The sequence below is a fragment of the Primulina tabacum genome, chromosome 13, assembly GCF_025594145.1.
Source record: "Primulina tabacum isolate GXHZ01 chromosome 13, ASM2559414v2, whole genome shotgun sequence".
Classification (NCBI taxonomy): domain Eukaryota; kingdom Viridiplantae; phylum Streptophyta; class Magnoliopsida; order Lamiales; family Gesneriaceae; genus Primulina; species Primulina tabacum.
Window position 1 is genome coordinate 3,248,067 of NC_134562.1, and position 24,916 is coordinate 3,272,982.

At 36.1% G+C, this 24,916-nt stretch overlaps 1 long non-coding RNA gene and 1 pseudogene across 1 annotated transcript; both read left to right on the plus strand.

The window, feature by feature from the left end:
* The first annotated feature begins 284 nt into the window (after window positions 1–284).
* On the plus strand, window positions 285–2,535 carry LOC142523012 (uncharacterized). Its single transcript, XR_012814571.1, has 2 exons — window positions 285–423; window positions 2,352–2,535. It is a non-coding gene; the product is annotated as an uncharacterized LOC142523012 (long non-coding RNA).
* Window positions 2,536–7,233: 4,698 nt separating this feature from the next.
* On the plus strand, window positions 7,234–12,161 carry LOC142523289 (protein disulfide-isomerase-like; annotated as a pseudogene).
* The last annotated feature ends 12,755 nt before the right edge of the window (window positions 12,162–24,916 follow it).

The window sequence follows — 24,916 nt, forward strand, 5'->3', positions numbered from 1 at the left end:
AAAGTAAGATATTTGGGGTATTTTACCCCCATGATTTTAATTTTTAACGGTACGCAAAATTTATCGAATCGAGAGACTTTTTGAGGGTTCGACTAATATTTTCAAAAACTTTCCAACACAAAATATTTTTCGGGAGTGTGTTTGGATTTAATGAGCCTACTTTTAATCTTATTGACTTAAAACCCTTTTTATTTTAATTGAGACCCATTAGCGTAAAATTTAATTAACATAAACTACACTTAAACTAAACATAAACCAACCCTACACCAATTATTCTATATCAACCGACACCTCTCTCTCCTTCAGCATTTCATGTGGGTTTTCAGCATCTCCATGGATGTAACTCTCGGCCACTTCAATTCTTGCAACGGATAATTCTCCCGGTGCTCGTTCTTCGATCTCCTCGCTTCTATAACATCTAAGGCACGCTTTGTATATATCATTTTTTATGCATCATACATGTTTTATACGATGATGATTGTGCTCATGCATGAAACTTTTAGATATAAGCTTGTGCATGAAAGTTCTTTGGTTTTCATGTGCTTTCTTGCATCCTATAATTGTTGCTCAAGATTTTTCTGAATCTGTGAGAAAAGGGCTGCTGGTTTGGGGACGCTGTCGGTCTGTAATCATCGAGGAAGAAGAGGTGTATAAGCTGGATATTAAGCTAGATCGATCTAGGTGTGAATTCTTGAGGGCCGATCGGGGGTGTTAGGAAGGGTTCGGTCGTGCATGGGCTGGAACCAAGCTATGTCTCAGTCCTTGTAAAGTCTGGTAAGAGGTTAGAAGTGAGCCATTGGTGCTTGGTTGAGGGAGAAGCTCGGTCTTGGGAGGTAGAGCTTGATCGAGAGGAAGGTGCTAGCTTCTATCGGTTCTGCGTATGGCTTGTGCAGCAGCTTTTCGTTTCGGTTGGGCTTAGTTTAGAAGGTTCATTAGGGTCCTAATGGTGAGCCATAAGGGTCGGTTAGGTGCTGAAGAAACTGGGACCGAAATAATTAAGAATTGGGGCCACGTTAGGAAGATGTTTATACAAAGGGTAGGGCCGAGAGTTTTGTTCTTTTCCTGGAATATCAGCCGATGGTTTTTGGTTCTGATATTATAATATTAGGAGCATTACAGTGTTTTTAAGGTATGGTAAAAAGTTGGAAAAGTTTTGGTTAAGTTTCGGTTCGATTCCGGTTAAAACCGGGACTTCTGTCCAAGTTTTAAAACAATTTGTTTAAGTTATGAAATGAGATCAAGTTTATATCTAGGAATTATTTTAAATATGTTTTGGGACATTTTTAGGAGTTTAGTAAGCTTCGGATCAAAATAATGAGTTTTAGATTTATCCGGGATTTAATCGCCGCACGAAACGTTAATTAAAGAATTAATTGAAACACCTAGTTTTAAGCTTAATAAAATTATGAAAATTTATATTTAAGCTTAAATAATTATTAGAAGTCTAAGTTTTTAATTTTGGAATTTTATGCTAAGGTTTGGTTTAATTCGGGATTAAAACGCATTAATATGTTATATTTAAAGATTAATTTAAAAGTCACTGATTTAAACCAAATAAAAATATGAAAAAATTCATGTAGGCTTATATAATTATTTGGGACATGTTAGAGTCAATGGAATTAAGAAAATGTCAAAAACGTGAAATTTTACGTCTAGGGGCAAAACAATAATTTTTGGGTTTCCAGGTGCAAAATTGTTATTTTGCACAAGGGTGAGATTTTGGTCAAGACAGCGCCCTGAGCACAAATTCATGATATTTTAAATATTCACGCATCACGTTTAGGATTTTTACTCAATTACGATAAATATGTTGCATGCTTAGTTTAAAGGAAAAATTATGTATATGCATGTTTTTATTAAGTGATGAATATATGATGATGTTTTTGAAGGATGAGAGTTGGTTGTGACTGACGATGTATATGTATACATGAGATATGATGAGCTGAGGCCAAGGCTCAGCGGACGGGTAATGCTGTCGCTGATGTTCTCGCCGCCGGGTACCACGGTTTTATAGATGGATCCATCGATAGAGCTGATACGATAGAGGTGATATGAAAGTCATAATTAATGAACTGAATTCAATTAAAAAAAAATGTATACGTATATGATGACATGAGATGACATGCTTTAATACGATATGATTTTACACGACACGTTTACGTATGTGATGACATGAGATGACATGCTTTGACACGATATGATTTTACACTACACGTTTACATTATGCTTGTAAGTTCATTAAAGATATGTTGAGTATGATATTTTTCACTGCTGTGTGCTATGTATATGTACTTGTTATTCCTAGTACAGACGTGTTGAGTCTTTAGACTCACTAGGCGTGTGTGATGCAGGTGAGCTAAATGCTGAAGAGACTGGAGGTGCCGAACTCTGTGTAGGCAGACTTGGTGGGGTGACACGACCCGAGGACCACATGTTTTCTGCATTATGATTTATGAGATTTGAGAAGAAATGAATATTTTAATACGTTGATGATTTTTAAGATTTTTATATGTTTATGTCACGTACGATTTTGGATGTTTGGTTATTTTAAATGCGCTATTTTTACTGTCAAATTATTACGACTATTTTAAATGTTATTTCGAAAATGCGAGCTTTATATATAAAAAAAATTTCCGCATTTTTAAAACTAGTAGACGTAACAATTAACCTTTTTATAAAAATTGAATGAGCATCCCCTGCAACACTAAAAAATTTGGCGAGCTGAAGTATTTTGTGAAACGTCCACTACTTTTAACTTTTAAAATCTTATCAAATTTTTTTTGAAACATAAAATTCGAAATTCATATTTAAAATAACATTTACGTCATCCAAAATAATTTAACATTTGAAATCTCAAGTGAATAAAAATCCCTAATTCGTTAATTAACCAAAAACCCCACATCGAACTTTAATAAGATCAAAATAACCTCAAAATAAAGTAGGAAAATCTCTAATTAAATCACTAAAAAAATCTTTAAAACTTTAACTATCAAGTTAATGCGGAAAATAATGTCCCTCGGGAGTGTACTGTCGGACTCGATCCATTCAAGCGTCATCGTCTCCCTCAATCTCATCATCACCCGCAACATTCAAACCTAGTGAGTCTAATAACTCAACACGTTCTAAACATGAGTAACAAATAATACATATACAAACACATCCATTAAAATCATACTTTTATTCAAAATAAGCTAGCATAAATTTGTAAGCATAATTTAATCATAAATCGTCAAATTGTAAAGATTTCAATTATTTATCATTTTGGGTGAAGTTTGATCCTTGAAAGTGACTAGTTGTATCCTCTGATGGACAGATCAGTCTTAGTTCACCATTGCGCATGTGGACGAGCACTAGGCACCGACGTAAAGTGGAAATACGATCGTTGGGCTCCCTCTGAGACCTTGTCCCGTAAACGGGCTCTCTCTGGGACCTTCTCCCTCACGATATTCCTAAAAATCATATATTTTATACTTAATTTAATTGTGGTGATAAGAGTCAAAACCAGTAGACCGTTATAGATAATCAGAAGTCAATAACAAAGCATAAGCCCTCATATCGCTTTAACAAAAAGCATAACTCGACTTAGAAAACCAGAAGCAAAACATAGCTTTAAAAGCAGAACTTAGCTTAAGTAGAAGTAACTTATCGTCTTTTACTTGATCGTTACAGTCTTAAATGTTACCGTTACTTTACCTAGTACTATCATTAATTTCATCATTAATGTTGTACAAAGAAATTTAACGCTCTTTACTAGTTTTGGTATGAAACAAGACTGATTACTCTGAAGCTTTCTGCAGGACCCTTTTTAGGTATTAAAGCTGATTTTACTCAAGAGCCTCAGAAGCTGTTTTTTATTATAGACGTTGGACTCAAGTTTTCTATATATGTAGAGGTCAATCCTATAAAGAATACAATGTTATCATCATTATCAACGCAACGATTATTCCAACGTGAGTTTGAGCTATCATCAACTACTACTTATCTTCAAGCTCAACATACAGAAAAGCAGCACACACTTTATTCTAAACATCCGATCTTTTGAAATCATATTGTGCTAGTACTGTTTCATAATCTCTTCAAGCTAAATACTTTACTGCATATTATTGAGAAGAGTTTGTAATCTAGAAAAGAGTCTTTTCCAGAACTTTGTTGTAATATTTTACATCGTGTTGAGATACTAAGAGTTTCAGTAGGCAAAGAATAAGCCCTACTGAAGTGGGTGTGTACAAGTATTGTACTGTAATAACCAAAGTCTTTTAGTGATACATTCTGGAAACAGAAGAAGGGTAGACGTAGAAGATTTTATCTTCGAACCTCCAGAAACAACCATTGTTCTATTGCTTACTGTTTTATTGTTTTCACCTCATACCATCATATTGTTTCCGCAGTTATTATTGTGATATGCTGGTTATACATTCGAACAAGATAAGTTATAATCTCTAACATGATTCTAGCACCCTTTGTAAAATCGTACAAAAAGGAACGAGTTTATTCACCCCCCCTCCTCTAAACTCCATATCGATCCCCAACAATATATCATATCATTTTTTTTTCACAGTCAATTCACATCCTTCAAAATATTTTTCATTTATTTTTAATCATAAAATATCGTGTACTTTCTACATTCGAAAAATAGCATTTTAACACTAAAAATTGCATAGCTTTATTATAAATCATAAAATCTCATATTTTCATCATAAATGTTTTAAAATATCATTTAGCATGCATTATGATTCATCGGGACACTGCCAAACCTTTTTGTACTACCCACGTGTAAAATGATCGTTTTGCCCCTAAACCTAAAAATTCTCGATTTTGGCTTTTTGTTACTTTTATTGACTCGAGCCTATCATCGTATAAGCTTAAATTTTTCCTCTAATATTTTTATTAGACGTAAACCCGAGTCTTTCGATTTAATAACTTAATGACTAAACCATGAAGCGTTTTTAATCCGAATAAATTCAAAACTTAATATTTTCTTCTCAACTTTTAAACGCAAACTTTTTAACCTTAAACTTAACGCGACATCATAAAATACACCCATAAAAATTTCTTAGACGTAAAATTAAGATCCTCAACTAATTTCTCCATTCATTTAAAAAGCTAACCGTACGCCCCGGTTTTAACTCGAATCGACTCAAAACTTAACCAAATTTTACCAAACTTGAACCATAGCTTATTAACAACTAACCATACCTTATGGAACCCAAATCAAACCATTTAAGACCTTCGAAATATCTTAGAATGCCTATTGAATTTTCTGCACAATTGATCAACCCTAGCCCAAGCCAACTTTCAATCCATCGAGCGTAGCCCTTAACCATCATGTCCAGACCCTATGTACCCATCCTAGGACCTAGAGTGAACCCTTAGAACTTTACTGGACTAGCCTCTACAGCCCTAGCACTTCCAACCTTAAACCCACGCCCCTACAAGCCTTAATAGATCCAAAGCGATATGCAACCTTTATCCTCACTTTCCTACCCTTGCACATCCCATGTAGGACTATGACTAGACCCTATTAGGACCCATGAACATGTCCGTATAGCAGGCCAACAGCCTGCTTCTTCCTAGGACCAAAAACGCAAATCCTAGTTCCTAAAAACCCAATTTTCGTTCAGCTCCTGCATCCCTATTGTCCTGCCCTTAAACATGCATCTATGGACCCTTAATTATGTTGAAAAATCGCTCCTTCCCATATCCCTATCATGGAAGCCCCTTTGTGCATCATAAACATGAGTTTCAATGCATGAAAATCAAAGTTTTAAGATGTACAAGCCATAAAAACGAAAATAAAAAGATAGTTTCATATTTTTAATGCAAACATGATTAAACACACATAATATGATTTTAATGGTGCAAAAAGAAGGTTTAGAAACGTGCCTTTACGTTTAAAACACTCGAAATACAAATACCGTAGCGGTGGAACGTCGGTGACGAACGAATGACAATTTCTATTTTTATTTCCTACCCTTTCTCTTGTCAAAACCCCACCAAAAACCCACCTTGTATGCAAGAGAGTCAAGTGATTGTTGTTGGAAGAAAGAACGAGGAATAAAGTCGAAGAACGAAGGAGAAAAAAATCGAAATCTTCTTCCTTGACAATTCTCATAGTTTTGGCCGTTTGTTTTTCACTTTTAGTTTACGTGAATTTGTTTGTGTGTGTTTCATGTGTGTGTAGGTGTTTAGGTGTGTGTGTAGGACTAGAACTCTTATTTATTTATTATCTTCTTTTTAAAAAAAATAAATAACAAAAGGTTTCTTTAATCACTTAATTGATGAGATTAATCAACCTTAATTTTTAATTAATAAATTAAGCTAAATAAGATTAATAAAATCATTAGGCTTAAATTAAAAAAGTTCTAAAATACATATTTCCAAAAATCCCCTTATGAAATACATAAATTTCTTTTCTCCCTCTAATTAATTTAAATTTGACTTTAAAAATGCAATAATTCTTAAAATATTTAAATATTTTCTCAACTAAAAATAAAAATTTAGCTTTTAAATTTTTAACACCGTAATCGTGTTCGGTTCTCAATTCCGACCAACCATGGAATTTCGTCTGAAAAACTTTATATCATGAAATCAAACAAAATTACACAATTAATCATTTATTCACTCAAAATATATCATTCATGCATCCAAAATCATTTAATTAAAATATTTTAGCAATTAATAATTTTCATGCATGCGGTTTACGTGAACTGATGGCGTTACATTTTGATAATATCTCATAGACTAAAGATCAAAATGACTTATAGTCAAGACAATAGAAATATAACTCAATTTGTTACAAGTCATATTTTAGGTCGGCTAGACTAGTTCGAATATTATCTATGTGAACTTGACATTGTCGGTTGCTGTATCCGTGTCATTCAGCTAGATCTTACATCATTTGGTTAGTATAGATAATATCTGAATTAATGTAGCTGACATGAAATATGAGTTTTAGAAAATTAAGTTTTCTTTTTAATCGTTAATAATTTTGATCAATATTCTACGATATATCATCAACATATTTCAGATCGCAATATCCCAAATGTTGCATAAGATGTTCGTGTAATTTTTATAAAATAGTGATATCTAGAATATTTATTTAATTTTCATAAGAAAATAATACCTTTTTTTTAATATTTCACATCGGTTTTGGGGGTAAAAAAAACCCTAAAAAATTATAATTTTCCTCAATTATCCATGTTAAATGAATAGCGTGTCAATAACAAATGTGTCGCTAACGCCACCTAGGACCAAACTCTATATAACCCGCGCCAAGCGACACGATAATCTCATATAACAATGGCGATCTTCAAGATTTCCATGTGCGTATTCCTAGCCTTTGTAATCCTAGCCGGATCCCGCTTCGATTACTTTTCAGCTATGGAGAGTAGTTACGTGGACGAATCCGAATCTAGAGAATTCGTGGTGACTTTGGACCACTCCAATTTCACTGATTTCATCGCCAAACACAAGTTCACCGTCGTTGAATTCTATGCCCCTTGGTAACTCTTTTGTTTCGATTATTAGTTTCCTTTTTTGAACTATAATTTATGTGTTTATCTGCTTGGATTTGTTTTTTTTATTGTGCTTTTTACCGAGGTTTTGGGTGGGCATTTGGTTGTCTACTTCTTGTTTTGTTAAATGGCTTTTTTGGGGTATTGTTTTTATGTGTGCTTGTGTATTTTTTCCAGTTGCTGCTTCCTTTTATTTGTGGGTTTTGATTTTTTTAGGTTCAAAGTGTCAAGCTTTGTATCTAAAAACGAGGATATTCTGTTGCTTTGTTGATGTGGAGAATCTTTCTTATGCTGAGAAATTGAAACTAAAGTATAAATGACGATCTATAAACGAAAAAAGGGCATATATGAAAGGATCCGTAAAACTGAAAAAAGTGCATTTTTAAGTAAACTGTCTTTGGCATTATGATCTGAAGTCTTTTTCCTATTTTAAATATCTTCATTTAAAATGTCTCCCAAATGATGAACATTTATTACCTTTCAGTTTTATTTGAATCATGCTATCAGTGTAAGTATTCTTTCTCTTTCTGACTCCAATTTATTATGTGATATAATACAATGATTCTACGCTACACTTTAGGCGAAAAAAAAACTGAACTGCTGTTACTCTTATGGATATTTTTTCGCAAATAAGTTACTGTTTTTATTTCCTTAACAACTGAATATATAAGATTTTCTCATCCATTAGTACAAGCCTGTTTTAATGTTAATATGTTATGAAAGGTGTGGTCACTGTAAGAAACTTGCTCCAGAGGTACTGTTATTGTTTTTCTAAATGGAATTTGCTATACATTCTTTTTGGAAATATCTGGAGAATTCTTTTGATCTGTTCTAAGTATCTTCTATGAATTTCAGTATGAAAAGGCTGCATCTATTTTGAGTAAGACAGATCCTCAAGTTGTCTTGGCAAAAGTAGATGCTAATGATCAGAATGATAAACCCCTAGCTAATGAGTACGAGATTCGAGGTTTCCCCACTCTAAAAATACTGAGATATGGTGGTAGTGTTGTTCAAGAATACAAAGGACCCCGGGATGCTGATGGCATAGTCAGTTATCTGGAAAAGCAAAGCAGGTCCTGCTTCAGTTGAACTTAAATCACCTGAAGAAGTTACTTCTATAATTGAAAACAATAAGATTCTTGTTGTAAGTTCGCTCTTACTTTCTCATAAATCTGTGTTAGTGCTTCATGAACTTCTAGTATGCCAGGTTAGGTTGACCACACTCTCTTGAAATGTATAGGTTGGAGTGTTCCCAGAATTATCTGGGGAAAGTTTTGAGAATTTTACAATCTTTAGCTGACAGATTGCGTGATGACTGTGAATTCGGTCATACGATGGATGTCAAACTTCTCCCACATGGAGATACATCCTCTGGAGGGCCTTTTGTTAGGTTGTTTAAGCCTTTTGATGAACTTGTCATCAATTTCCAGGTACAACAGTTATGAGGTCTCATGTTACAATACCTTCTTTGAAAATTATATCTGTTTTGTTCTCTTCAGAAATTTTTTTATTGTAAGCCTAACCTGGTAACTGACATTCTTGCTTGCAGGAATTTGATGTGGATGCTTTAGTGAAATTTGTTGAAGAAACAAGTATTCCTACTGTAACTCTCTTTGACAAAGATCCGAAGCACCATCCTTTTGTTATTAAATACTTCAACAGCCCCAATGCGAAGGTGAGCTGCTTTTACTTTTTCTTTCTGAAAGTATATTGGTAACTGACAGTCTTGTTATGTAAATAAACAATCCATTTACAGATTCGAAACTTGCATTGCCTTTGACCAGTTGCTTGATGAAAAACTTTTGGTTGACAATAAGTGTTTTTCTCTACTTCAGCACCTTCTTTTTGTCACCTACAGATGGAATATGTCATAGTTTTTTTCATTGTTTTCCAAGGCCAGTTACTGGATAAAAGCCTTTTTGTTTGGCAGGCAATGTTGTTTCTCAACTTCAGCAACGGGCAGTTTGATGCTTTTGAATCTAAGTATCGTAATGTGGCTCTGCACTATAAGGGCGAAGGTTTAAGTTTTCTAATGGGTGATCTTGAAGCTAGCCAAGGTGCCTTTCAGGTAGTATATATCGGTACCTTGTTGTTGAGCGTACTGAATATCGTTGTTAACTTGCTGTCGCTGCCTGAAATGAACAGTGTTTTGGGATCAAGGAAGATCAGGTTCCCCTCATCATTATCCAGAAGACAGATGGAGAGAAATATATCAAGCCAAATGTTGAGCCCAACCACATTGAATCATGGGTAAAGGACTTTGAGGTACTGGTTTCTTCATTTATATCACCTTCTATTCAGCTTTATCTTCGTTTCACCTTCCGTCTCTTGATTTTATGATGATAAAACTTCAATTATCCCACAATCCCACCTTGCCCCACATACTAAACATGCCCTAAGAATGTTAAATGTTTTTCTTCTCCAATATGTGCTGTTTTCTCACTGGATCTCTACAGTAACTAACATCTTAATAATAACATATGAAGGACGGCATTGTGCAACCATACAAGAAGTCAGAGCCTGTTCCTAATACAAACGATGAACCTGTTAAGGTGGTGGTGGCTGACAGTCTGCAGGACATGGTCTTAAGTTCTGGAAAGAGTGGTGAGTCATCGTTCACGTTCTTTTTTACATTTTCTTCTGCTTGAAATTTCTATTCATGTGGGGCTAACATTTAAAATAGTTTAATCGATTCTAATTCTGTAACTTGTTGCACCATTTTATAAAAAACTTTTATTTATTTTTTTGACCTGTGTAAAATTGAAATCGTAATTTGCATTGTGCTTTTATTTTTCTCTTTCTTAGAATGCTATTATCTCACTATTATTCATGCTTTAATTTGATTAGAAATTTTTGGTTTCTCTCTCTCTCCATTATTTTGATATACCTCAGCATGAAATTTTTGTGGTTGCACATGTTTGGGTTGCATCCCGATCAAGTTTCATGACTTCCTTGACAAGAAAGAAATTTTCAATTTAAGTTATTTCGTTTTAGTGTCTTCATGTTGTTGCACTATACCCTCACATATGGGCAAAATTTGTTGTGCAGTTCTGTTAGAGTTTTATGCACCATGGTGTGGACACTGCAAAAAGTTGGCTCCCATCTTGGATGAAGTTGCTGTATCATTTGAAAATGATCCAGATGTTATAATTGCAAAAATTGTAAGATTGACTCACCCATACCACTTAATTTCACATTCTCAGTTCAATCTCATAAGCTCAGTTCAATCTCATCGCGTAGAAAATAGTTTTACAAATGTCTCCTTTCACTTGACTTTTAAATGGCATTGTTCCGGGTGATGAAATGCAAAGGCCATAGTGATTAGCATAGCAAGATCTATCAGCATATAATGCCAACAAATCTATCTTATAGCCGATGTGGACAATTTTCATGTCTCTCTGCACTTGCACTTTTCTTGTTCGGTGAAAGATTATGACTTTTCTTCTGTTTTGCTTTTCCTGACACATGAAGTTTCCTTGTCGTTCTTGACAATTATTTTCTTTGGTATTTTATAGGATGCTACTGCAAATGATATTCCACGTGAGACCTTTGATGTGAAAGGTTATCCGACATTATATTTCATATCATCTAGTGGAAATGTGGTGCAGTATGATGGAGATAGGACCAAAGATGATATGGTAGATTTCATTCAGAAGCACCGAAATACAGTTGCAAAACAGGGAAGTAGAAAAGAGGAGTTATGAAAGTAGGTATTGGAAGTTCATATATTCATGCTCATTCTTTCACATTTCGGGTTGGTCGGTCATTTATTGTCGAGCACAATGGATGAATATTCGATCTATACCCTCTTATTACAGAAATCTGATTTCCACCCAATTCCCAGTGCTTCGTTCAGAAGAACTTACCATCCATGAAAATAAATTTTTACCAGCCAAAACAAAAATGTAGAATCGAGGTTGGATTTACAACGCTCCTCCAAGACAACTTGAGCCCATGACCAATGAGATCATAAGCGTAAATGTTTACCAAAGAACTCTCATTTCTGTTTTGCAGGTGGATAATCATCTTCTCCTCTTCATAACGTTCTTGAGTAGATTGGTGGCCTTAAATCTTTAAATTCTTCCAGGTATTTGGTGAACTTTTCAAGCACAAAATAAAAACAAAATCCCTCAACTGTCCCACTATCCTCCAGCTCCAGAGAAATTCACTTCTCCCATTTACCGAGTGCGACAATTGTTCTTTTCATCTTCAATCTAGAGTAAGCTTTTTGATTAATCCTTGTCAACTTCTTATACAGACTGTTTTGTGATTTAGAGATTGCATAGCTCACGTAGTAACTTATTAACTGCTACCTAAGGGCATCCAAAATGGTGGGTTGTTATAACGCCCACTAACTCATCAAAAATCGTGGGCCCATTGCCACATACTTAGTATAAAAACATATATCTTTCACACACATTCCTTTTAACATTAATACTCATTATTTATGGATCCCACAGTCCACTCAATCATTTTAAAGTTTTTTCGTATTAAATACAAATGTTTTACAATATTTATATCATTTTCTAGATGTTCCAACGGCTACTTTGCAACGGCTATCTTACAATGAAAATTTTGCAAAGTGATAATAATTGAAAATCATATTAATCAAAATGAATAATACAATTATTAAAAATTACAATCACTCGGAAATACAATAATACTGGAAAATGAACTTTGGGTAAATTGTTTGGATATTTCATCTCGACCTAATATCCTAACATATACATTCATGTATGATAAATTGTTCCTCTGTCATCTGCGAGATGTCTTTGTTCAAGATTTCGTACTCCTTCAATTTCAAGCGTCGATTCTTAGCTTCAGATTTGGACAAGGCAGCTTTTGCCTTAATCTCCTCTACTTCTAGTTGTTTTTGTTTCAGATCGACTTCGGATTTCTGCACGCTTGTGTACTCAGTGAACTTTGCGAAGATATTGTTGTAGTTTATTGTCAGATCTTCCATGGTCGATTTTACTCTGTCTTTTCCCTTTCTTTTTGCTGCTTTCTGTCCCATTGGACGAGTACCTTCATCCAGGTCTATACTCACCTCTTGGTTAGAGGAGGTGTTGCTTGCTCCCGACTCTGAAGTCCTCGTCTTCTTTGTGGCCACAAAGTGATCAGCGGACTGTGGAGTAAACATTGGACGGTCTTTGACAATTCTCCACACATGCTCGAGATTGAATGCAACACCATTGTTTTCGGATCAATATTTTTCGTACGCAAATCTCAATATATCTTCGTCACTTGTGACCACTTCGATATGAACGGTAAACACTATTATAATTTGCGTTGAATCGATATACCTTCTTTTGGATTGTATTGTGCCAATGTGATCGTATAACATTTGCACTTCTGGTGTTTGAACCTGGGGGACGATCCTCATTGTAGTAGCTTGCAACACGTCCTCAAAAAGCATCTGTCTTTTGATTATTGCCGATTATTGGATCATCGCTGATAGTGACTAAACTTCTCGCTAAGACCTCATCTTCAACCTTTGTCCAACTTGAACGCTCTCTTAAACCCTCAGTGTTTGAATCCGCTTTTTTTAAATTGACCACCTCAATTGGAGATTCACGATCGGAAAATTGCGTCTTCAGGACAAAAGTCGGAGTTGCAGGTTCATTTGATATCGGAGATCTGAAAGGCATAACAGTTGTGTGCGGGGTACTATATCTATGAACAACCGGCGGCGTGAAATACAGATGACTCATGTTTTGCCAATATTCGGCTGAAAGCAGTTGATATGGACCTCGAGGGGCATAATTCGGATGATTCATATAATTTCCAAAACCTTGAAAATTTTGAAGATTTTGTGGAGGAAACGATATATTTGGAAATGGATGTGTGTATTGATAATTTTGTGGAATTTGTGGATTTTGGGAAGATGAAATATTCTTGCGAGTTGTTTGTAGAATTTAAGAAATTTGTAAAAAATGCATTATTATTTTCATCTATTTCGGATAAAAAATATGATTGTTGGAACTTTAAAAAATAGATGGGTAGAGTGTTAAATGAAAATATGTGTACACATTGATGGGTATTTATAGAAAGGATTTCAACTTAGCCGTTAATTTTTTTTATGTTTTTAATAATTTAATTCGAATTTAATTTAAAAAGTTAAAAATAATAAAAAAAACCGTTAGAAAAAAGTATTAAAAAATGAACAAGTATAATAAAAAAATATTAAAAAAAGTAAAAAAAAGTATTAAAAAAAGAAAAAAAACAAACAAAATAATAAAAAAAATGGGAAGAAGGAGTGGCCAGTAATGGAGAGGTGGTGTTAAATGTGTATTATAATGTCCATTTAACACTCGAATGTGGGCCTTACGTTGGGATGTTAAATAAATATTATAATGCTCATTTAACACTCCATCTCCATTGTGAGTGGGCATTATAATACCCATTCACAGGAGAGAGAAGCGTTCATTCAAAAGAATGAACGCCCTTCTTCTTATTTTTTTATTTTTTTTACTATTATTAATACTTTTTTTACTTTTTTATTATATTTTTTATTATTTTGTTTAATTTTTTTTTACTTTTTTTATTTTTTGTATTTTTAAATTTTTAAATTAAATTCGAATTAAATTATTAAAAATAAAAAAAATTAACGGCTAGATTGAAATCCTTTCTATAAAATCCACCAATGTATACACATATTTTCATTCCAAGTCACTACACTCTTCAATTCTACTCTTCTAACATTCTACCCATCTATTTTTTTTAAGTTCCAACAATCATATTTTCTATCAGAAATGGATGAAAATAATAAGACATTTTTTACAAATTTCTTGAATTCTATAAACAACCCGCAAGAATATTCATCTTCCCAAAATCCACAAATTCACCAAAGTATCAATACTCACATCCATTTCCAAATATGCTGTTTTATCCACAAAATTTCCAAGGTTTTGGAAATTCTATGAATCATCTGAATTATGCCCCTCGAGGTCCATATCAACCGCTTCCAGCCGAATATTGGCAAAACATGAGTTATCCGTATTTCACGCCGTCGGTTGTTCAGTGGATATAGTACCCCTGTACACAACTTATGCCTTTCACATCTCCGATATAAAATGAACCTGCAACTCCGATTTTTGTCCCGGAGACGCAACTTTTCGATCTTGAATCTCCAATTGAGGTGGTCAATTTAAAAAAGTGGATTCAAATTCTGAGGGTTCAAGAAAGCGTTCAAGTTGGACAAAGGTTGAAGATGAGGTCTTAGCGAAAAGGTTTGTCACTTATCAGCGATGATCCAATAATCGACAATGATCAAAATGCGGATGCTTTTTGGGTACGTGTTGCAAGATACTACAATGAAAATCCTCCCCCAGGTTCAAACACCAGAAGTGCAAATGTTATACGGTCACATTGGCACAATACAATCCAAAAGAAGGTAAATCGATTCAACGCAAATTATAATAGTGTTTACAGTTCATATCGAAGTGGTCACAGTGACGAAGATATATTGAGGTTTGCATACAAAAAATATCGATCCGAAAACAATGGTGTTGCATTCAATCTCGAGCATGTGTGAAGAATTGTTAAAGACCGTCCAGTGTTTACTCCACAGTCCGCTGATCACTTTGTGGCCACAAAAAAGACGAGGACTTCAGAGTCGGGAGGAAGCAACACCTCCTCTAACCAAGAGGTGAGTATAGACCTGGATGAAGATACTCGTCCAATGGGATAGAAAGCAGCAAAAAGAAAGGGAAAAGACAGAGTAAAATCGACCATGGAAGATCTGACAATAAACTACAACAATATCTTCGCAAATTTCACTGAGTACACAAGCGTGAAGAAGTCTGAAGTCGATCTGAAACAAAAACAACTAGAAGTAGAAGAGATTAAGGCAAAAGCTGCCTTGTCCAAATCTGAAGCTAAGAATCGACGTTTGAAATTGAAGGAGTACGGAATCTTGAACAAAGACACATCGCAGATAACATTGGAGCAGCTTCAGGATATTAGGTCGAGATGAAATATCTAAACTATTTACCAAAAATTCATTTTCTAGTATTATTTTATTTTCGAGTGATTGTAAATTTTAATTATTGTATTTTTAATTTCGATTAATGTGATTTTCAATTATTATCATCTTCGCAACATAGTCAGTTGCTAAAATAGCCGTTGCAAAGTAGTCCGTTTGAACAACTAGAAAATGATTTAAATATTGTAAAACATTTGTATTTAATATGAAAAAAATTTAAGATGATTGAGTGGACTGTGAGACCTATAAATAATGAGTATTAATGTTAAAAAAGAACGTTGGTGAAAGAAATATGTTATAATAAGTATTTGGCAATAGACCCCATGATTTTTGATGAGTTGGTGGGTTTTATAACAACCCACCATTGCGGATGCTCTTATAATATCCATTTAACACCTCAATGTTAGTGCTCTAACTCAAGAGTTCATTTATTTCATAAATCATGGTTTCTTCTCGAATCATGTCACTTTGAAGATTTCAGTTTGATTTAGCATATGCATTTGTTCGGGTGTCCCGGTTATATTTGTGAAATACAATAATTGAGGAAATCATTATTTTATAAAATATTCATAACTTGAGTAATTATTTGAAAACCAAAAATATATTATTATATATAATATTAATACATTGTATTCCCATCGGATGTGAAAAACTGATGTTTATATTAAATCTTATAGTTTTAGTTAAGACTTTTTTCTTAGACGGTACTTGGATCCATGTTTTTGGTTGAATTTGAAATGTATTTGAAATTTTTTTTTGGTTTAAAAAAAGTAAGATCATAAATTTTAAATCTATTTCTTATATATTTATATAATATATTATGTTAATAAAAACGAATTTCAAGTTAATCAATAATTATGTCATTTGAAATTTATTTTATATATTATCAATGTGTAAATAAGTAAGTTGATTTTAGATTTAATATACCGTTTCATCGTAAATAATAAAAGCAAAAACTTGTGTGAGACGGTCTCATGTGTCGTATTTTGTGAGACATATATCTTATTTGGGTCATCTATGAAAAAATATTATTTTTATGCTAATTACTTGTTATTTTAAATATCGGTAGGGTTGACCCGTCCCACAGATAAAAATTCATGAGACCGTATCAAAAAAGACCTACTCAATAATAAAATTAATCGAAACACGTGAATTTCAAATTCATCTCCTTTAGCACATATTTACTTTTACTGTCTTCACTTAAACTAATGAAATATATACATATAATGAATCTCGGATTTTTTTTCTCATTTTGTTTTCCTCCTATCCTCCCAATTTCGCAAGCACAATTTAATTTGGATAACGCAGTTGCGTAACAACAAACTAATTGAAGAGTAAAAACAATTATTGCTTGCATTAATAGTTGAATAAGAAATATATACGTATACAATTATGATCATCAAATCCAGAACATGGGGAGACGATCTTTGTTGGTGTCGCGTCAGGTGACGAACAAACTACAATTTTCCGCCCAACATGTCGAGCACCTCAGACACTGTTGGTCTTTGAGGCCCTTTCTCCTTTGCACAAAATACCAACTTGGATGCAACGTAGCTCCACGATGTAATCCAGGTAAATCGGGTGAGCGAAAGTCGGGGCGATCCACCGGATGAGGATATAAGATTTTAGGAAAATGAGCAAGGAAATGATATATCCGTGAGAAAAATATATCTCTGTAACTCGGGCTGCTACTGTGATATGCAAACAAAGAAATGAACTCATGAATGGGCGTCGGAGGAGTGTCCGTCATATCCACTCCGATGCTTAAGTCAGCAGGTGAAGAAGAAAGGTGGAATGACTTGTATATGTGTGAATATACGTGAGTGTATTAGAATTCAAAGTTCCAGAATCTGTAAATGAGAAATGTACCTGCTATTTATAGGAAGAAATCCCATGATTACATTGTTTTCAGTGCCCATCTGCTAAGTATTGTAAGGCAGCTATCCATACCCTGTGCTTCTGATGGCTTCTTTAACACGCCAAACCCATGTTGTTCTGACAGATAAGATAGCCCATACCGATACACTCGAGTGTGGTGCGCTTCTCGAGACAGCCCGGGTAGAAGGTTCCCGGGAGCTTGCAGAAGCACAGGGTATGGGCAGTCGCCTTACCATACTTAGCAGGTGGGCACTGAAAACAGATAATCATGAGATTTCTTCCTATAAACTGCAGGTACATTTCGCATTTACAGATTCTGGAACTTTGAATTCTCAAACACTCACGTATATTCACCCATATACAAGCCATTCCATCTTTCTTCTTCACCTGTTGACTTAAGCATCGGAGTGGATACGCCGGGCACTCCTCTGACGCCCATTCACGAGTTCATTTTATTGTTTGCAGGTCACGGTAGAAGCCCAAATTACAGAGATATATTTTTCTCACAAGATATATCCTTTCCTTGCTCATTTTTCTAAAACCTTATATCCTCATCCGGTGCCCCGACTTTCGCTCACCCGATTTGCCCGGATTACATCACTCCCCGTCAACGTTGACATCCTGAATCGATCCAGCCACAAATCCATTATTTTGCCATCATCCCACAGACTATGTGCCTGAACACAACATGATAAAAAACTGGTTTTAAGCAATCGAGTTTGACCATGATTAGGCCGCATAAGGACCCGATCTAATGTCATATCAGTTGTCTAAATTACTGAATTATATTTTGTAAGGTCCATGAATTTAATTCACGTAACCTGAATGCATGCAATCTAGGATTTTATTTAGTTATGTGTTTAATTATTTTTATGCATAATTAGTGCATGATAGAATTTATTTCATGAAATTTTAAAAGTTCATGCATTAGGGTTTCTAGATGCATTTCGTGCTCGAACGAGGGTCGGAAATTGGAGAATTATCAGGAAAATTATTTTTATTACATGATTAATTTTTATTAATCAATATAATATGTTTTAAATATATTTTTCAAGAAATGAGCTTTGTTGGGTATTTTTACTCGCCATGGCATATTTTTCAGCGGTGCGCAAATTTTATCGAATGGGAGGACTTTTTGATGGTTCGGGTAATATTTTCAAAAACTGGCCAACACGAAATATTTTTCGTGATTGTGTTTGGACTTAATGGACCCAATTTTAAGCTTGTTGGACTCAAAACTCTTTTAGTTCCTTTTAATTTAAAATTATGGCCCATTAGCTTTTTGTTATCTATTTAATTAACACCTTAACCTAAACCTAAACCTAATATCCAATTGCTACAGCCGACACCCTCCCCTCAGCAACTTTTCTCTCGGTTTTCTAGCCTTCCACAGCTGAAGGGCTTCGGCCATAGCTTGTCCTTGCAAGATAAATTCCCCGGCGCTCTCCCTATGTTCGATCTTCGATCTCTTTGCGTGAAATATCATCAAGGCACGTTTGTATACTCATTCTCTCATCATGCACACCAATAGTAAGCTGTAATATATGTATTTGTATGAAAATGTCCTGATCTAATTGAAGCTTGCACGTTCGAACATCTTTGGCATGAAAACCTTGCATTGTTGCTTCCAACTCACATTTTTTTCTAATGTTGTGCAAGGGCCTGTGCTTTTAGGTTGTTGGGAGGCTGAACCTGTGGACAAGATATCGTTTGGGGGAGTAGAATCATTGCTGGTGGTTGTAAGTTGAAGGGCCGAGGACTTGGTGCTATGTTCGGTTAGAGTTTGGGAGGGATCGAGTGATTTGGATGGAGCCGGCGATGCAATGGATGATCTAGGGCTGGACCAGACCATGAGGGGTCTGAGCCGTGGTTGAGGGAGTCCTGAACGCTGCTGGTGCCACCCATGAGGCCGATCGAGCGTGGGCTAGGAGCAATGGTCGTGAGTTGTAGTTCTGGTATGTGAGCGACCGATTGCAATGTCCAGCATGCATGGGGCTGGTCTCGTGTTATGGTGTGGTCCAGTAGGGTCTAGCCGTGGCTCTAGGTGTCTTGGTTTGGCTGGTTCGATGCGGTAGAGCTTAGGGTGGGTAGCTAACATGATTAGTGGCCTAGGGTTTTCGGTTAGCATGTTGGTAATTTTCAGTAGCTTGCTAGCCCATTGCTCGAAGGTCTAAGGGTATGACGTTAAGGTTTTTAGAACTTTTTAGATGTTGCTAGGGCATGGCAAAACCGAGACTACGGTCTAAGTTTTAAAACAAATCGATTAAGTTTTGCTTTGGATTCGAGTTTACGTCTAGGAAAGCTTATAAATATGTTTTGGGACGTTTTAAGGCTTTTGGTAAGCTTCGGGTCAAAAATTTATAGGTCCAGGGGTAAAACGATAATTTTGGGTTTCCAGACCATTTTGCCACTCGAGGTGAGATTTTGGTCCTGGCAGCACCATGCGCACAAATTTATCATGTTTTAAACGTTTATGCATCATGTTTATGATTTTTATGAAATGATAAATACAATGCATGATTGGTTTTAAGGAAAAACTTACGTATATGCATGATTTATTAAGTGGTGAATATGATGATGTTTTTTAAGGATGAGAATTGGTTGTGACTGACGATGTATATGTATAAAGAACAAGGCTCAGTGGACTGGTAATACTGTCGCTGAAGTCTCCGCCACCGGTACCGTGGTTATACGTAGATGGATCCATCGAATAGAGCTGATACGAAAGTCACAACTATTGAACTGAATTCAATTGAAAGAAAATGTTTAAATATATGATGACATGAGATGACATGTTTTGACACGATATGATTTTATACAACACGTTTATGTTCATGCTTTTAAGTTGACGAAATATATATTGAGTATGGTATTTTTCACTGTTGTGTGCCATGTATATGTACTTGTTATTTTTTGTACATGTGTGTTGTGTCTTTAGACTCATTAGGTGTGTGTGATGCAGGTGAGCTTGACGGTGAAGGGACTGCAGGTGCCGAACTCTGAGTAGGCAGACCTGGTGCGGTGACACAACCCGAGTATCACATGTTTTCCGCATTATGATTTTTGAGATTTGAGAGTAGATGAACATTTTCATACGTTGATGATTTTTAAGATTTTTTTTCGTTTAAGTTTATTTATGATTTTGGATGAGTTTAGTTAATTTAAATTGCACTATTTTTACTCTCAAATAATTATGATTCTTTTAAATATTATTTCGAAATTGTGAGCTTTTAAAAAAATATTTCCGCGCTTTTAAAATTAGTAGATGTTACAGTTGGTATCAGAGCAAGGGTCCTGTATAGGGTTGTGCCACCGCCAGCTTCTGCCGCTCTGTCTTCAAGCCTCAAGTCTGTAAGCTTTTATGATTTAAATGTTTTAAATAATTTACTGTTATCACCTGCATGTTAACATGATTTCTGCTCTACGATGATTTAATGTTCATGTTTAACCGCTTTTGCGATTTAAAGATTTATTATTTTAAAAACTAGATTAATTGCATCATGGGTTACGTTTATAAATTGCACTGTATTCAGATATACCTCCTAGACGTGCTCCCAGTATAGATAGACAGGATGAGATTTCTGGAGGAGGCAGAGGACCTCCACCACCACCGTCAAGTGACCCAGCTACCCGAGTACTTGAGGGGATAGCGAGGCTTATGGAGCAGGCCCAGCTAGGCTAGCAGGCACCCCGCCAGCAGACAGATGTTTATGAGCAGTTCCGTCGGCTCAACCAGAAGGAGTTCGGGGGGTACCACCGATCCATTCGTGGCAGAGGGATGGATTAGGTCTCTGGAGTTTCATTTTGAGTACCTACAGATGAGGGATGGCGACCGGGCCAGGTGCACCATTTATATGCTGAGGGATGATGCGTCCCTTTGGTGGGAGGATCTGCACATGCAGTAGATGTGGCTACTCTCACTTGGGCCAGATTTAAGGAGATGTTCTTCGGGAATTATTTCCCAACTGACGTCAGGGGCCGTATCTGACGAGGGAGTTCATGAGTCTCCAGCAGGGGGACTTATCTGTGGCGGAGTTTATCCGCAAGTTTGACAGAGGATGTCATTTTAATTTGTGCCCATGATAGCGATAGATGCCGCCCAAAAGCTGAGGCATTTCTTAGATAGACTGAGACCCACCCTTCGCGGAGACGTCATGCTGATGAGGCGGGCATGTTATGATGAGGCCACTGCCTACGCTTTTCAGGCAGAACAGGCACTGCGAGACATAGACTTCGAGATGCAGAGGAAGAGGCATCAGCCTCAGCCAATCTCCCAGCCCCAGAAGAAGCAGTTCTCAGGGCCACCGATGCAGCAGGGGCAGCAGAAGCCTCAGGGACAGTTTAGGAGGCCACAACAGCAGAGACCTCCTCAGGTGCCAGGGGCGCCCATGCTAGATGCAGGCCAGTCTGCGGTCAGTGCAACAGGTTCCATTTCGGCGAGTGCAGGTGGGGAACCTTTAAATGCTTCGTTTACGGACATGAGGGCCATAAAACAACGGATTGCCCTAGGAACAAGGGCCCACTACTGGCCGAGCTTACGTGATGCATGTCGAGGAGGCTGAGGCTGAGGCAGAGTTAGACTCGACACTGATTACTGGTAACATTTTTGTTTAATATTTTAATTGTCGCATAATTGCATGGATTTTATGCTTGCATGAGGATTAAATGTCGTGATTGATAACATAGAAAGAATTAGGATGCATGTTCTACCTGGTTGAGATTAAGAATTTAATTGTTTGATTTGAGAATTTTAGGGACCCAATTGTAATAACCGATAATTTGAGGACCTAATTGCAAAAATCGAGAATTTTGATATTTGAATTCGAAAATGAGAAAGGGTCATAATGCAATTTCTAAATTTTTTAGAAGTCACGTTACAAATTTCGAAAAGTTGAAGGACCCAAGTGCAATTTTCGAAACTTTAAGGGGCTAATTTACAATTTTCGAATTTTTGGAATTAATTTTTTCGAGGATTTTGGGTTAATTTCCGGTAAGGAATTTCTTAAGTTCAACACTATTAGATTTGATAGTATGTTTTGTCGCAGGGAGGATATCTATTGCAGGTGTAGCCACGCATGCATTGCTAGATTTAGGAGCTACACATTCGTTTATATCCAAATCCTTTGTCAAGCAACTAGGAATCATACCAATAGAGATGGATTCACGGTTTAGAGTATCGATCCTATCCGGGGATCAGATGTTCACTTCTCAGATAGTGAAGAGATTGGAGTTTCGGTTACAGAAGTATACGGTGCACGCAGATTTGATAGTGCTACCGTTACCAGAGTTCGACATCATCTTGGGCATGGACTGGCTATCTTCTCATGGAGCAGTCATAGAATTTCGACAAAGGTCAGTGTCTGTCAGACCGCCCAGTGGGAAGCTGATAGACGTGATTTTTACATGTTTTATTGCATTTGTTTGTGTGTGTTTGCATGGTGCATGCGTTCATTTCATTTACATTTTGTTCACTTTAGAGTAAACATTTGCATTTGATCATGTCTCACTTGTGTGTGACAAATTTGCAGGAAAAATGACCGGAAAATAGAACCTAGGAGCAAAGTGCACAAGTCAAGTAGAAAATGAAAAAAAGAAGTCTGGCGCCGAGCGGTGAAATTATACCGCTCGGGCGCGAGAGGTGATCCGAGCTGCATATTAACAGAAGACTCAGCGCTCAGGGCGGTAATATTCCACCGCTCGAGCGCGAGAGATGCTTTCCATGAAGTATTTTATAGAAGACTCGGCGCTCGGGCGGTAATTTCCCACCGCCCGAGCGCGATTGCCGCATGTCCCAAGAAAAATTTCAGAAGGTGTGGCGCTCGAGCGGTAATATTCTACCGCCCGAGCGCCACCTATTTTTGGAAAAAGTTCTTTGCCGATTCCTTACCTTATTATGGGGATGTGGATGATATGGAAGGGGATTTGGACGTTTTTGGGGATCATTCAGACTTCATTGAGCAGCCGCCGCGAGCTTGGGAGAGAATTTTGCGCTTGGAGTTGAAGATTCGAAGATTTCCGGGCGTGGTTCCTCGCATTTTCGTCTATCCTAGTATTTCTAATCTAGTTTTTATCATTTAAACTTAGTTTTGTTTATTTCTAATATGAATTTGAGTAGCTAAACTTTAATCTTTGTTGGGATTTAAGGGGATCCTACCCCAAACTTTGATTTAATTAATTCACATATCGATTTCTGATGTATTCTTGATTATACTATTGTTTTATCGTGTTGTTAAAGCGTAGCTAACTTTAATAACAATTTTATATTGCGAGTGAGTTCGAGAGAATAACTTGTGATAGGAACGAGTAGTATAATCCGTGGATCTACAATTTACATAGATATATGAAATTGGATACGCGCCGATAGTAATAGTCCTAAGGGTCGAAAACTAGGGGATTTCATTGATCGACATGCAATTCGCTCTTGATAAATAATTAAAGACATTTAATTACTTCATTGAGTAGAATTGGTTTGGCATAGCTCGATAGAGTGTGTTCAATTGAATAGGAAATCCTGTCGGAAGCATAAAATCATTATCGAACGAATTAATTAATTAACGAGGGGTAGGTGAACCGAAATTCCCAACAAATCCATTTCTCATTGAATTTTAATCAACCATTTTAGATATTACATTTCACTATTCAATTCTTGAATCATTTTATTTGCGTATTTATTTGAGCATAGTAGTAATAATTATTCAATCAATTTTCGTTGCTAAAGATTTAATAACTAGAAATAATAATTGTCAAATACAGTCTTCAATGGAACGATACTCGTACTCACGTACATTATACTATTACTTGACATCGTGCACTTGCGATTAATTATTGAGCATACAAAACTATATTTTTATTAGGGATTTTACAGTGCAAGTTTTGCTCGATCAAGTTTTTGGCGCCGTTGCCGGGGACTGTTAATTCACAATTTTATTTTTAGTTATTTTCTTTAGTATTCTCTATTTTACTTTGTTTGACACCTTCGATTTCTTCACAGATATCTCATCCAGTGCATGCCAAAGTCACTTGACGTGGAGCTTGAGCAGTTTGACCCTGAAATTGAAAGAACTTTCCGCAGGAGAAGACAGCAGCAGAGACTGAAAGAACTGATGGAGAGGCACGAGAACGATCATGAGGAGGAACACCATGATGCTAGACGTGTTGAGATGCCACGCCGCATACCGATGCTGGAGTATGCCCAACCTTCTTTGGATGGAGCACGCCCCAGCATTGTGAGGCCTATGGTGCGGGCAAACCAGTTCGAAATCAAACCAGCTATAATTCAGATGATTCAGAACACAATCCAGTTTGGAGGATCTGCAGTAGATGACCCAAACACGCACATCGCAGATTTTCTTGAAATTTGCGACTACTTTTAAATTTAATGGAGTTTCTGATGATGCTGTTAGGTTGCGTTTATTTCCTTTCTCCTTACGTGATAAAGCTAAAGCATGGTTGAATTGTTTGCCTGTAGGTTCGATCACCACATGGGAAGACATGGCAAAAGCGTTTCTCATCAAATACTTTCCTCCATCTAAGACCATGA